Below are 14,929 nucleotides of genomic sequence, written 5' to 3'. Positions count from 1 at the left end.
CAATAGCATACTTTCTCTCTCTGCAGCATGTAAACATTAGACCTGATAAATACTAGAACTTCTTAATCTGCCTCTTCCTTTCTGTTTGTCCTTAAAGAACATCTGAATCCCATATCTATACATTGAAATAGTATTTTATAGTGAGTTGAATGAGCTTTGCAGCATTAAGAAAACCTACTGAGGTCAAGAGTGACAGAATACCAGAGTGAGCAGCTGCAGAAAACCTCACAATGGCTGGATGCATTTTACTTGTTGGGAAGTCTATCTATGTATGTTGTCTGGGGAAGTACTGTGTATGTTTGCTTAGGAAATCCAGGTGAAATTTAGTTGTGAGAGTGTCGGTGGAAGTTTTATGTTGATTCCATTTACATTTAGCTGAAATACATCAAATTAGGTTGCCTACTGCAGTCAAAAGAAATAGTTTTATTTGTACTGGTAACGTGAGCTATAGTGTGTTACAGGCTGTGCTGACGGGACCTCAGTTCATTAACAGGGTATTTTTAATGCATTTTTAGTGTTTTGAGGGACTCTTATGGAATGACACTTCCTCCAGCCATCACTGTTTAGAAGTTTTGCTCTTTGAGATACGCATATTCACAAACAGAGTGTGAGTGGAGGCATGTATTCAGCTGTTCATGACTTTAAACAGGAATGCTTTTCATTTGAACAAAATTGGAAGGTAGCATCACTTTACAAATAATTCTATAAGACTGCTCTTTTTCAGAAGAGCTAATGTTTTGTTCCTGGGATATACTCTGAGTGTGTACTGCTCGTGCAGTGCTGAGTCAAACAGCAGCCATCTGTGGGTGCAGCAGAGCTGAATGAAGGTCAAGGAATAGACTCTGCAGGTGTCTTCCCCGAGGGAGCTTTTCATACCTGTTATTCCGTGCAACCTAACCTATTATATAAGTGAGAGATTTGCTCTTCTGAAGAATGTTAATGATCCTCAGGGACCATATTGTGTTGGCAGGAATGATATAGAAGGATTCAGAGTGAATGTGAGAAGCAAAAGGCAACCTTCATCTACCGCCATATGTTGGATGGTGCTGTTTGACTATGAAGGTGTCTGATCCTTCTCCAAAACATCAGAGATATAACTGCTTTCCAGCATTAATAGATAAATCAGCAAGGAATATATATTTTCTTTTCCCTTTGTGCCTATTTTTAAGTAGTCTTGATCCCTATGAAAAGCCCTGAAGTGACAGCCCCAGTGATTTCATTCTTGTATTCCAAAACCACAATGAGTAAAAACCATGGGAATGCAAACTGCACTGGCTTGGGAGAAGGACATGCCTTTTCACGTAGCTGGTACCCGCTAAGATACAGTCTGGAGCAAAGCTGGTTTATGAGCTGCTCTTCTGACAGTGGCAAAAAGAGGAGGGAAGGTAAAGACTGTGCTGTAGTACTTGGCAGAGGGACAACACACCAGCCTTTGAAGAATCAATTGCAGTTACAAAAAGAACTGCGTAAAGTAGCCATATTGTATCTTTTTTCATCTTCTCTCAGTAATGCTAAATAACCAAAACACACAGTAAGTGAAGGCTGATATCAGTAGGAATGCTCTGGACATGAGAGAGATCCTGGTATTGAAAGAATAGCTGCACTGTCTTGTAGGGATGAATTCATTATAGGGAACTGAAATCCATGGAGTTTCAGCCAGAACTAATTCAGCGTTTGCCTTTGAGTCAGCTCTTACAGTCACACTGTCTATTAGAGGTTTGAAAACTTTTTTGTTCTACCACAAGATCACTCTGGATCTATCAGTCAGTGTTTCTAATGGATGCTCTGCCTGTTCCTGCTGCAAACAAAGGACTGTACTGCTGGCAGCTCAGTACATCCCATGCACAGCTTTATCTTCAACCTCTGTTTTTTCGCTCTTGGTGGAATGACATACAGAAACCAGCTATCTGGAGTAGAGAGGTAATGCTGATCTTCCGACCCAGAAACCCACACCAGACTTACAATACAGCATATAAAGGGGTGTCGAAGATTACTCCAGAGTGGACACAAGGCATTAGTCCACTGGCGGAGCTGTGCTGACATCCTGGACCCTGAGAGCACAGCTGGAGTGGCTTAAGAGCAACAGCGAAGTTCCAAGAGGAAAGCCAGGCTTTTATTATTCACACTACAGTCACCAATTGTTTTGCTTCTTGTTTTTCTCAGGATATTTAGACATGTGTGGTGGGCAGGAAAGTGAAAGGCTGAGAGTACCGGCTGTAGGCAGCCCCAGCACTCCCAGGTACTCTGCAAGCTTCCTCCTTGCAGCTCTGTCCCTGCTGTTTCAAACTGAAGCTGTAGCTCCTGCCTCAACATTTGGTCTTGAATCTTACAACCTCTAACTCCAGCCTAACCTGCACACGTTTGTCTCATTTCGGTGTGTCATCCCACACAACTCTGCCAAATCATCTCAGGTTTAGTCAAGAGCGGCCAGGCCAGGATGTGTTTTAAAATAAAACTGCATGGAGAGTTTAATTATGCAATGTTCTGTAATGATTTTATGATAGCAGCTGAAGACTAGTGTGATCCTTTAATTTCAGCTGGATTCTTGGACAGACATGTATACCTAAATAGAGTCTCACTCATTAAATGAAGCTGCACAGTTTCAATAGGATACTACTAATGAAAGCAGAATATCTAGTATTTGTTAGCTGAATAAAACCCAGCAAGTCTGATTCTCTTGTCTCTTAAGTCATGTGAGAGTACAAAATGACCTTAGAGCTGACAGCTACCCAGTAGAGAATTCCTCCTGTGGGATGAGAACAGTCAGCTGCCCATCCCTCCTCTGTAGTAAGATGCGTGTAAGGGAGTAACTTGAAATTAATTTGTACGTCCTTTATCTTCTGCTGAATTAACTCTTTGTTTGGGGTAGTTCTGTTATGAGCAAGAGCTTAGCAGCTCAGTACGAAATATCTGTAGTTAGCTTCTCCGCATGCCCTAACTTCTCCTCCAAGCCACTGTGAGAGACGGTGGAGAAACAAGCCCGTTTTTACAATATTAAAAACATTTGAATCATTGCTATTATCACAGAACTCGTGACAGTTCCACCAATATCCAGACGCTGATGTTATGCTATCATAAAAGTGTTGGGACCAGCTTCTTCGCTGATATAATCCACAGGGGGGAATTTGAGCCATAGCATGGATTGTGTTTTAGAGAATCAGATCACTGCATGAATTCGTGTGCCAAAAATTCCTTTTATAGAACTCAGGGTGACACCTTTCTTCCACATTCCAGTTTGCTCAGATTGTTTGCATATAACCAAATGTGTGCACTCAGTTTTCCATGCTAAATAAAAGTTATCTAATTGTAAAAATAAACCCCCTGATGATGGAGATGGAGGATATCTAATGTTCAAAGAGGGGCACAGATAGACCTGACTTCCTACCCTCTGCCACCTTGTGCATTTGTTTCCATTTCTGAAACGCAAAAGTGCATTGGCTAGCCCCAAATGTAGGTCCACACAGCAGGGTGTAGTGGGGTTTGAATGAAAACAGAACATCGCACACTGGTCAGAGTCACCCACAGAAGGCATCAATGTGTTGACTTTGATAGGAGAAAAAAAAGAGAGGAAAAAAAAACTTTTAAAATAAGAATGTTAGAAAAAATCTTGATTCCTCAAGCTACTCATGTTTCATCACCTCTGTCATGAGTGCTAGTTGCAAAGGTAGATTTCTAGTTTGAAGGACTAGTGACATGCCAGTGCTAATATGCTGGAGCTTCGTGGACAGTGTATCGACCTCCCAGGATTGCTTTTGCTGGGTCCCTGCAAGACCAGTGAGAAATTTTAGGTATATGTTATATACCTAAAATTATAGGTGTACTTAGAAGCAATTGTATTTATTATTCTACTTTTGAAGACTCCTGAACAAGGAAACAACCAAAAGCTCTTTACCTGGGATATTTGTTTTAAAATGAATGAGCATTCACTTTACCATTCTGTTCTGTCTGTTGTTTTCATATCATTACTGGTTTACAAAGGTACTGCACAGGAATGAAGGGATGATTTTAGTCTCCTGCACACCAGTATCTCTACCATGAATTTAGGTATTATGCTGATGGAGCACACTGCTTTTTTATTCCCAGCTAAATAACAGAGAATCTAAAAGTGGATATCTTACCTCTTAGTATTGCCCTTGTAACAAAGAGCCTGATGAAGTTTGATGAACTGAGCCAGAAATGTTTTATGTCCACTTTCCTCTAACTACAGGCTGTAGTCAGTGCCTGGAGAAGCTGATCCTGTTTTGTCCAGTTCTGTCTTCCATGCCCAAAGCAGTGGGGATTTTTGACTTTTCTCTGCAGAGTTGATGTTTTTTGAGCTCTTGCTGTGCATACTGTCTGCGGGAAGTGTCTGCTCACACCTGGGGGAAAGATACAAAGCAAAGTGCCTTTAATTGCTTCTGGAACAGTACAGAGAATTGTTTAGACTAGATTTACTTTTCTGATTTGTGCTTAGAGACAGAGCTGACCTCTACCACAACTACAAAGAGCACCCAGCTGAGGTGGTTAACATCTCTTAGGAAACAGCTCAGGAACGAGCCTAACTCACTGCCCAGTGCTGTAGTGATTACAGTAAATCCTCATCTTCTGCTGACTTCAGCAGGGTATTTGTAGACAGCAGTTCTGATTCTAACAGGATCTCAGAGCCTAAAGAATGTGAAGCATGAAGGCTTCAGTATCAAAGTCTGCTTGGCCCTTATAGCAGTTTTCTTTAGCTGCTTTCATTTATAATACTTCAAACTAGTATGTTTTTCCTTTAAAGCGTACATGACATCCATGAAGGCTCTGCCTGAGGGAAACATGAGGAAGAAAAAAGTTCTGTGTCACCTTTAAGGAAAGCTGTGGAGTCTTTTTGTCTTGTGTCTCAGGCACTGTGAACTTGCCTAGAGGAACAAGTCAAATCCCTCTGGAGAGCTCTGTACAGCCTCTTACTTTACCAGTTAGGTGTCTTTATTTCCCCAGTCCTTGTATCAAGTTTAGGGTTGGTATAAAGATTTACATGACTGTTTTATAACACTGCCCTTGCACTGCATTGTGTGCATTGCTACAGTTCCTGTAATTGCCGGTTAAATCTCTGTAGCTGTTATCTCAATCTCTGCCTTGTTTTATTTGGCATCCTTGTCTCTTGGTTCTATATGTTGCCCCATTTCTCTTCTGCTCCTACCGTACAGAAAGTGCCCATATTTCTACTCTCCATCCTTTCTGTTGCTCTAGGTATGGCCCTACAAAGAGATACACTGCTTCTGTCACTCTTTGTCCTGCACTGAAAAATTAAAACACTAAAATTATGCATGTCTATTGTATTACTGGTGAAGAGTGCGCGAGCACGCTGCAAAATGGTACCTCAGTTACTGCTTTGCTGCTTCTGTGGGTTGGTTTGACTGTGCTCCAATACCTATATATGTGTATCACAAATGCTGGTGGGTTAGTTGACAGACTACAGCCTAGAAACTATGTATTTAATATAGCAGGAAATAAGATCTCTCCTTTTTCTCTTAGGAACAGCCCTGTAGGGCAGGGATGAAGGGCACTGGCATGCAAGCGATACTGCTGTCTTAACATAGCCAGAGCCAGGAAGAGTGTATCTCAGAACAGCCTTTATCTATCTGTACATGAGGCACATGAGAGTACTAATTTAAGAAAGCCACAACTTGAAGCTTGTCATTAGGTGAATATACAGATCCCCTCAAATGCTAGCTAATACTGAAGCCAGATAGATGGCTGCTGGTTTTTGCCTTCTTCCCAAACTTTCCATTTCAGAAAGACACTCTTTTTCATTCTATTATTTATAAATACAAGCACAATAAAGACGGAAAGCTAAAGGAACCAGACTTGAAAAACACTCCCTGCTTCTCTTCAAATTGGCTATTGCTCCAGTCTGTGCTTCAAAGGCAACGGGCTGCTCTTCTCCTGGCGCTGCAGGGAGCAAAAGGACTCCTCTGGACTCCAAGGCCCCACTGTCTTGCACCACGTTCTAGGGACTTGATTGCTGTGCAGTGGCACATGATGCTCACTTTGAAAAACTCCTGGAAGCATACTGCTGTCTAGAAGCTTTAAGCTAGAATAACTAAGCACCAGAAGATGCTTTGGCAGTTGTAAACATGACTGTCTTTCTATCGTTTTGTCAGTAATGCTGTTTGTTTTCATCTTAGTTATCCTTTAAACTGTGTGAGACAAGCACCTCAGCTTTAACGAAAATAGGTTCCATTTGTTATTTGAGATGTCCTTTTAAGTGCAAAAGATGTAGAATCTGGGGTACTGAGATCTCAGGTCTGAGAAACTGCCTGGAAACACGAATGATACTGAAGAGCCAATGAGGTGTTCAAATCAAGTGCAGGACAGAACAAAATCTGTGTAAGCTGTGGAACGGGAACATGGTTGTTCTGTCTTGTTTTTATAACAAGATATGATAAGGAATTCAGAAATTTTAGATAAATAATTTTTAGAATATATGATGAGGAGTTTAGAAAGTGTTTTATCATCTTTGTTTTGAATGTACTGCATCTGTAGAAGGTAGACTTCATGGTTTTTCTGTTTACAAGGCCTAGCGGAACGCATGATAACTGAGACATACTTGATGAAGAGTTTGTAATGCATTCATGGACTTCCCTTGTAGTTGTAATTACCTTACGGAAAAAGTTTCCCATGCACCACTAAGGAACATATATTTAGGCTATTTCAGCCACATAAAGGAAATGAATGTACAGCAGAGGTCAATGCCCTAACAGTTGTGCACCAGAAATCCCTTGTACATTCTTTGAGGTGGTATTTATACTGAAGTATGCATTATCTGTAGCGTGTTTATAAATATGCCTGCTAATTCTATACAGAATTTCTGCCTGCAGAAGCTCTTACAATAACATATACCCCAGGGTTTAACTTATCCTTTTCCCAACTTGATTTTTCTTTTTTCTTTATAATTCATTTAATTGGCTAACACTGGTAACTTAAGTTTTGTTGGGTTTTTTTTCTCTCTCTTTTTTGTTCTTTTCTTTATTTCCCCCTCACAAATTATTGCAAGTCATTGTGCACTAAATATAGTTCTGCTTTCAGCTTTCCAGATGCAGAGAGCTTGGCATACATCCTTAGAGCATTCCAGTCTAATTCTTTCTCTCTCTTTTTCTCTCTGTCACACACACATGACTATTCAAAGAAAATTTACTGAGTTCTGTGCTGCAAGAAAATCTTGATAGTTCTCTTTGCAGAAAGGAGATTAAGTTTTAGTAGAACATATTCATATTACATTTTTGTGGGCTTTATGTTCAACTGCTGTGCCCCACGTTCGTTGTTGTGATGGTCCAATACGTGGTTCTTGTTGACCGACCTAGTTCATGAAAAATATCTCTACACACATCTCAGTGTGTATTTTAATGATTTAGACCTCAATTTTTGCCGTCTGCTCTAGCCGGGCAAATTTCCCTTTTGATGCAACTGGAGTACAATAAAATATCAGGGCCAGCTTCAGAGGTGTTTCAGCTCAAAATATGGAAATTCCACAGCAGAAGTCGGTAGAGTGGAAAAGTATATACACGTCTGAGCCACATCTGCAGATTCAGTTTGGACGTGATTAGAACTTATTACAGTTATCCAAAGCAACACTAATTTTCAGGAAGATTAACTTTCTGCTCTATTTCTTTTGAGAGCTGGTGCTGGTATCCCCATAAGGCAAGTGACTGGTAATGATCAAGTGGTTCATACATTAGGGTATGTAATTTTCCTAGCTTTTAAAGTAATTCAGTATAGCAAAACACAAAGAAAACAGGTGTTTCATTTTGATTTTTATCAACAATCAATAGTACCTTGCACCAGTACGGTATATTTTTATTTGGAAGTGTCCCAATTTAAGACAGGTATTTATGCTGAAATTTGTTAGGATCAATGTATTTGGATCTTCAACACCCACTGAAATGCAGCTGTGATGCAACATGGCAGCTGTTTACGGCAGTAAGCAAGGAAAACATGTCTAATCAAAGCTGCAGTGGGAATTGACTGGCAGAATGTATTTACCATGAAGATGGGTCTGTCCTGCCTAACACAGTGGGTAATCCTGATTGGGGCTTTGACATGCTACTTTACTACAAATGCGAACAGCTCTTCATTTTGAGACTTGGTTAAAGCACCAGGATTAAATTTCTCTGCAGCCTTTTATAAACTACTTCAAATGTGCACTGATCACAGCCCCTTCTCCCTCAGGACAGCATGCTGTCCCCTCAGCATATCGCCTCGGAGAAGAGCGAGCCCTGCCCCACCACTCACCCCTTCCCTCTGCTCCTGCGGACTGGAGCAGCCTCACTCGCTGTGAGCTTGGCTGGGAAAAGCGGAGGGCTCTGGCAGTGTGCCATTGCTTGATTTCTATAATGCTTACTCAATGTCATAAACGTACAAAGCCTACAAAACATCAGCAAAGCTGAGAGGCCAGATAAATCCGGTTCCTAGGCCTGATACGTGCACTGCTCAGCTGACGATGAGAAGCTTCCCAGGAGGCTTCCAGCCCTTGGGATTCCAGAGGAACTGTAGTACCAGGTACCACTGCCGGGGCCATCCTACAGTAGCTTGTGCAGAAATACCAGTAGCAGCCCGTGGCTTGATGTTCACCTGCTTTTCTCCTGAGACAAGGAGCATGTCATTCCCAACAGAAAGTATCTGTAGCTCAGCACGGGGCTGGCAGGCAGGATCCCGCATGGCATGCTGCAGAAGGCTGCTGGCACCCTGCTCTGCTGGAGGCTGGCTGCTGGGCGGGGGCTGCAGGAGAAGGCCGCTCTCGCAGCCTAACAAGGGGCCGCATTGTTTCGGGGCCTATCGGCTGGTTTCTGATTCACCCACAGCCAACGCGCCATGATCAGATCACAGCTGGCCCGAGGATATGCTTTCCAGTGCATTTAGCACTTGGAACAGTCCCAGGTTTCGGGAACGCATGGGGAGGAGGAAGGGACAGCTGTGAGACAGAGAAGGGAGCTGATTTCTGCCTTCCCTCAAGATGAGCTTTTATTTCATAATTTGATTGTGTTAGCAGCACTTGAGATTGTAAAATTAATTTGAAGCCTATCTAGATTTGGAAGGAGGGCAGACAGGGGCAAAGGGAGATCAAACAGGCAGCGTACTCAGTCCTGCTCAGCTGTGGCACTGCTTGTGGTAGCTCTCAGATGGCTCCCCAGTACTCACCTGCATCTTCTTTTCAGCTCTGGGCTTTAGGACAGCTCTGCTTCTCTCTGATCAGCAGGTTATGTAGCAGCTGAGCTGGTGAGAGCAGGGAATGTCCTGAGCGTGACTGGGAGCAGAGCTGGGCCTCAGTGCCAAGCTGACCTTTTCATTTATCTTTGAAGCACAGTGCTTTTGAACGATTCCTGACTTTTTTGTTCAGATTTCCTGTTAAACAGTAAACAAAGCATTCCTCACCTCCTAAACTAAGCTCCCCTGTGTTTTGCATGCAGCTTTGCTGTTTCACCAAGGGGCAGCTGCAGCTCAGGGAGGAATGAAGTGGTGACTGTCTGTTTGGAGGTCCTTTAAGTAAATCTGGAATCTCCTTGTCACCTACCAAGTCCTTCACTTCCCAGCTGAACATTTTGTCTCTCCCCGCCTTGCTTCCAGAGCTGATCCAAGAATGGCAGCTGTGAGTGCGAGTACTGCCATGAGCTTCTCTGCTCCACTGCAGAACTTCAGTAGTAAACTATGGCTGACTGGAGAAATCCGCAGTTCCCTACCTCAGGCCTATACCATGTAGGTCTACAGAGCACTGTAATGCTTCAGAAAGTCAATCTGTTAATCAGCAAAAATAATAATCCCACTTTTTTCTCTTTCCCCTCTCAGGGCCCCAATTCTATACAGTCATGGAAGTTTAACATTGAAAAAGACCTGCAGTGTAGTTGAGTACATCTCCTAGTAGTGAAGGATTGTTCTCTGTAGAAGATTTTTATTAGTATGTCAGTCTGGTCTTAAATAATCTCTGCAGTATAATTTACACATTTTCTTGAAATATTATGTTCAGCCTTACACATCCCAATTTCTTGAAGATTTTCCTGAAAGTTATCTAAATGGTTTCTCTAAAAATTAATACAGTTTCTCTCAGTTAAACCTTTGCTCTCCTGCCAACATGGTTCATTCTACCAAAAAAAAAAACAGTTCAGTTTTCCTTTAAAAGGACTAGTGGGGCAGCCAGTCTTCTATTTGGCTGGGCTGCTTCCAGATCTCCTTTCTCAACCCCACCCTTCCCCTTCTCTGAGGAGAAGGGGCAGTCTTCCTATTTTCCCTTTAAGCTGAGCTATGAAAAATGACTGTTTGCCAAAATGTTTTACCTTGGCCGTATACCCTCACAGATGTTTTCTGCAGAATAAATAAAGCAGCAAAGAATGTTGAGGGACGGAGGAGGTGAGGTGGTTGGGATGGGGGAGAGATCGCGCTGGAGCGTTACGGCTCCAGCTGCTGGGCTGTAGCCTGCCTATCAGAAATGCTCAAGAGCTGCTCCCACTGCTCAAGGAGCAGAGCCAGTTGTAAAATCATGCGCAGCTTGATATAACATGAGCATTCAGCTATGCAGCCTAAGTATATGTAATACACACGTCACCATAGCATGCGTGCAAATTAAGAATAGTGACAAATTTGTCTGGTAATACCAAGATCTCAGCTGTTCTTCAGCCATTTCCCTGCTCCAAAAGAGACAGTGCCAGCCATTGCCTTAAGGAGAATAGGAGGATTTCTGGGAATAAATATATTGTACTTCATGCCCTCCAAATTGCAAGCTCTGACTTTGCACCCCAAGTACTACTAGTAGTGCCCCAAACCAGGGTTTTGTCGTGGGCTGTGCCAGCTCTGAGTGCCTAGGTACAGCTGTTGTCTCAGGGAATCAAAGACAGCCTTGTTCACCTCTACAGGCCTGAGTACCACAACCTTGTGGCATAAGAGCATTTTCTGGAGCAAGTGAAATATTCTGAATTTTGTTGAGATTCACATTGTCAATTCTGCTACCTTTTGGACCAAAGTATCCAGATAACGGTGAAGCAGGTTCCACCTCCTGGTTTTGAAGGCAGACAGGAACTGTTGGGATCAAGACCTCATGGAAAAGGAGATGCTCTTTGTAAAAAAAGTACTTGTAAATGTTGCTGCTGATTGAATGCAAAGCATAGCCCTGAATTCAGTATGGTCATTTTTGACAGCAGGAAATGGTGGCAATTATGTAGTTGTTCACCTCTGTGTTGTCTAAGAACAATGCTTTGTGCCAGTGGAAAAGTTTTTACTGTAAACAAAATCAGTTATTGCCTAGGAGCCTTGAAAGCAGATTCATAATAACCAGTGTAAACCACTTAGTGCAGATGAAAGAGGTCAGGAATCTGGGCAATTCTTAAACAATTTGAGGCTTGAGAGGGAACCTCAAAATCTCTCCTGTGGTCACGTACGAATCACAAAGAACATATTGGTCATGTTTGTGTATATCCCAGAGGATCAGTTTGTGAGCTCTCCTGCATATGCTGGTGGGTTGAGAGGCAGCAGAACAAAGGGGACCATGGTTGGAAAGATTTGCATGTTAAGGAAAAGAATGTGGAATGTATGTATTATGTGTAGTAAGAGTGTGGAACTAATGGCTTATGACAGGGATACAGCTATGGAAATAATGTGTTTTGGCAGCCAGGCATTAATATGGAATAGACAATTTTGGAGGAAGCAGAACAGGAGCATGTGAGTAGTCGAAGCTTGTCCTTTGCATAGGAGCTGTATTGAAAAAAGGTTTCTTGCAGATGTATGTGTGAAAGTGTACACCGTTTATCCGTATATCATTGTTAGGAAGTAGATAAACATATTTATTTGTATTTGTAGAGTGTGAGAAGCTTTTACTCTCTGTTGAGTTAACATGAAGAATCCTTTTGAGTGTACATCCTGCTGTTTTGTGTGGTTATGATTTAACTGCCATCATAGTTTCATTGTTTAGGATTCTGTTAAATATGTTTAGGCTTCTCTATGAAGAAAATGGAGATGAATATATTTATGGCTATAAAACTGGGATTATGAGAGTCATTAAAGGAATGGCAGAGATGAGGATGTTGCAACACTGCGCAAGTTGGCTCTGAATGGTGGGGAAAATGAGTGTGCCAGGAACAAAACAGCAAAATCATAGAATCATCACAGAATTGTAGAATAGTTTAGGTTGGAAGGGACCCTAAAGATTATCCAGTTCGAACCCCCTGCTGTGGGCAGTGTTGCCATCTACTGGCTCATGTCCAGCTTTCCATCCACGAGGACCCCCAAGTCTGTCTCTGCAGGACTGCTCTCAATGAGTTCTTCTCCCAGTCTGTACACATATCTGGGATTGCCCTGACCCAAGTGCAATACCCTGCACTTCGCTTTGTTGAACCTCATTATTTTCTTGTGGGCCCACTTTTCAAGCCTGTCCAGGTTCCTCTGAAGGGTGTTCCTTCTTTCTATCAACTGCACCACTCAGCCCAGCGTCATCAGCAAACTTGCTGAGGGTGCACTGGATCCCACTGTCTAGGCCACTGATAAAGATGTTGAAGACTAACAGTCCCAAGACTGGCGGCTGAATGGAGTGTGGTGTAAGGTACAAGCGGCAGTATTGTGGAAGGAATTGTCACTTCTGTGCATATTTCTGCTCTTTTAGCCTGGATAGAATTGTCCCCACTGAACTATTAGTTAGAACTCAGTCTCTGCTGTTCCATTTGATGTGGGAAGCAGATAGATATAATTGACTTAAGACCACAAAATAAAAAGTTAAGGTATATGGCAGCCTGGAACTCAGCCATAAGTCTGCCCTCTCTGGGCAACACCTCAGTATGCCAGTAATGCACAATAGCACTGTTGCTTTCACAGCTGCTATAAAACTGTCACAAGAGCACTGCAGGAACCTAACATTTACTTTGCTGAAGCCTTGATTGCAGAAGGGAATCGAGCAGCATCACTGTTCCAGAAGTATTGCCTCTTCCTAAGCAGTATTTTGTAATATTGCTGCCATTCAGTCTCTGATCAAGAGGAAGCATTACACAAAGGACTCTGTAGGGTGAAAGCCTATGGACGGTGATATCTACCTGGTTACCTGGATATCTACTCTGGAATGGTTGGAGTGGTTTGTGTAGATGTTACCATCCATGGGCTTTTGTTCTGCAGAATCTGTCTGAAACAATGCTTGTTGGCTCAACTCTGGAATCCCTATGAGACTCAAGGTATCACAGAAATGCTGGTTAGAAGGGACCTCTGGAGATCACTAGCCCATCGTTCTGCTCAAAGCAGAACTGTTGCCAGCACTTGAACAGGTCAGCTGTGACTTTGTCTAGCCAAGCCATGAAAACATCCAAGGATGGAGATTGCACAACCTCTCTGGGTTATGCATTTTGTGGTACTGTACGGTACTCTCCTAGCAAAAGCCATAATATAAGATTCTACACATTCATTCTGATATATCTTAAAGACCTAGAGGTGGAATGAGATATACCTGATCCTCTGAAATATTTCCCTTGCAGCTCTAGTTTCTTACTAGAAGGAGACACTGCCTTGAAAACTGTTTCTGCCTTCTTGTCACCTGTCCCACTCTATCTCTAGAGACTATAAAATGTCATCCTAAAATCTATGATGAATGAATCGAGGTTTCTCTCTCTACTACCTACACAGTGTCCTTCCCACTTTCCTTTTTCTACCAGCAAGTTGTCCCTTTCTGTTTTCTTAGAAATAAGATCACTTTCCTTTCACATCCGAAACTTATTTCTGAAAAAAAAAGTCAGCTTAAGAAATATCTTCAAGATGATCCCCGGTTGAATCATCAGCACCGCTTCCTGCTTCACCCTCCACCTCCTTTGAGTTCTCTCAGTCACATACCTGACCTGATCCTAATTAGTTTGTGAGAGAAAGTTTGCTGCCTGTGGTGTGGCTGTGGGCCAGGCAGGCAGAGTTCTCAGTGCCTGGTACAGTAATTGTTGTGAAATCTTGCTTGATGGACAGAAGGTTATTCCTTGTTTAGGATTTTTGTTTTCAACAAATGTTCTGGAAATGTGCAGGAGCACATTTTGGAGCTCAGAAGGTTGACACTTTAGAGGCCGTGGTGGCAAAAAGAAGCCCATGTCTTTAACGTTGCTGACAGCCAAAGAGCATCAGTGGCACTTTTCTTTCCAGGAATGTTTAAAACAATCTTCACACAATTTGTCCTGCTTTTACAAAACTCCTTATTGTTTTCTAAGTTCTGTTTATGCCTCTTGTCTGTGTGACACACTGGAGTCTTTGTTAGGACCTCAGGAGAAGTGTATGTATTGCTAGAACATTAAGACTTGTTTCTCTTACTTCTCTTTACCAAAACAAGGGCTAGTTCTGCAAGACCAGCTCTTATAAATAGCCATACTGAACAGTCCTATTGAATTCTTCAAAACTGCTTGTGTCCATCAGGATTATGGCATTGAGTGCTGCTCCTAGGCTGAGATACAGCCCTAGGAACCAAGTCTGATCTGGAGGGATCTTCCTGCCTTCCTAGGAGATATGGCATGGGCCGCTGGCCTTTCCACCATGCTGTTATGCTGCTCTGAGATGGGAAACAAAGCACAGCCTGGTGGTTTAGGCCACTTTGTTTGTTTCTTGTTCAACTGTACTTTTTTCCTATCCTCTACTAATGGCCCTGTAAATCTTCCAAGGAATGTACTTCTGAACAATAAATGTGTCCATTTGTTTGCTTGGTTACTGAAGTGCTGTAATCTTTTCTCCCTCCTGAATCATCAGTTTCAATATCCATCAACATTTTTGATGGGGGAATGAAGTACTCTGAAAGCAAATGCCTAACAGGCACTGAAGAGTGTGAATAACTAACATTAAAACCATTATATCAGTGGCTTTAATTCCATTGTCTGTGGATCCATCAGGGTGCTTTGACTGCTGAGGAATCTGCAAAAGATAACTGAAAACAGCAAAAACATTTTCAGGAGACTTAAATTTGCAGCATATTCATCAA

At 42.3% G+C, this 14,929-nt stretch overlaps 1 protein-coding gene and 1 long non-coding RNA gene across 10 annotated transcripts in view; one reads left to right on the top strand and one right to left on the bottom strand.

Moving 5' to 3' along the window:
- RAD51B (RAD51 paralog B) overlaps positions 1-14,929 on the top strand; it is a 350,163-nt gene that overhangs the window by 308,956 nt on the left and 26,278 nt on the right. The window lies entirely within an intron of this gene.
- LOC110402076 overlaps positions 1-14,929 on the bottom strand; it is a 54,906-nt gene that overhangs the window by 16,893 nt on the left and 23,084 nt on the right. Inside the window, exon 3 of the long non-coding RNA XR_002440883.1 lies at positions 4,119-4,358. This is a non-coding gene — a long non-coding RNA (uncharacterized LOC110402076). The remainder of the gene's footprint in view (positions 1-4,118; positions 4,359-14,929) is intronic.

This window comes from Numida meleagris, chromosome 6, assembly GCF_002078875.1.
Source record: "Numida meleagris isolate 19003 breed g44 Domestic line chromosome 6, NumMel1.0, whole genome shotgun sequence".
NCBI lineage: Eukaryota > Metazoa > Chordata > Aves > Galliformes > Numididae > Numida > Numida meleagris.
Note: the sequence above shows the minus strand (reverse complement) of the source record. Positions and strands in the feature narration are given on the sequence as shown.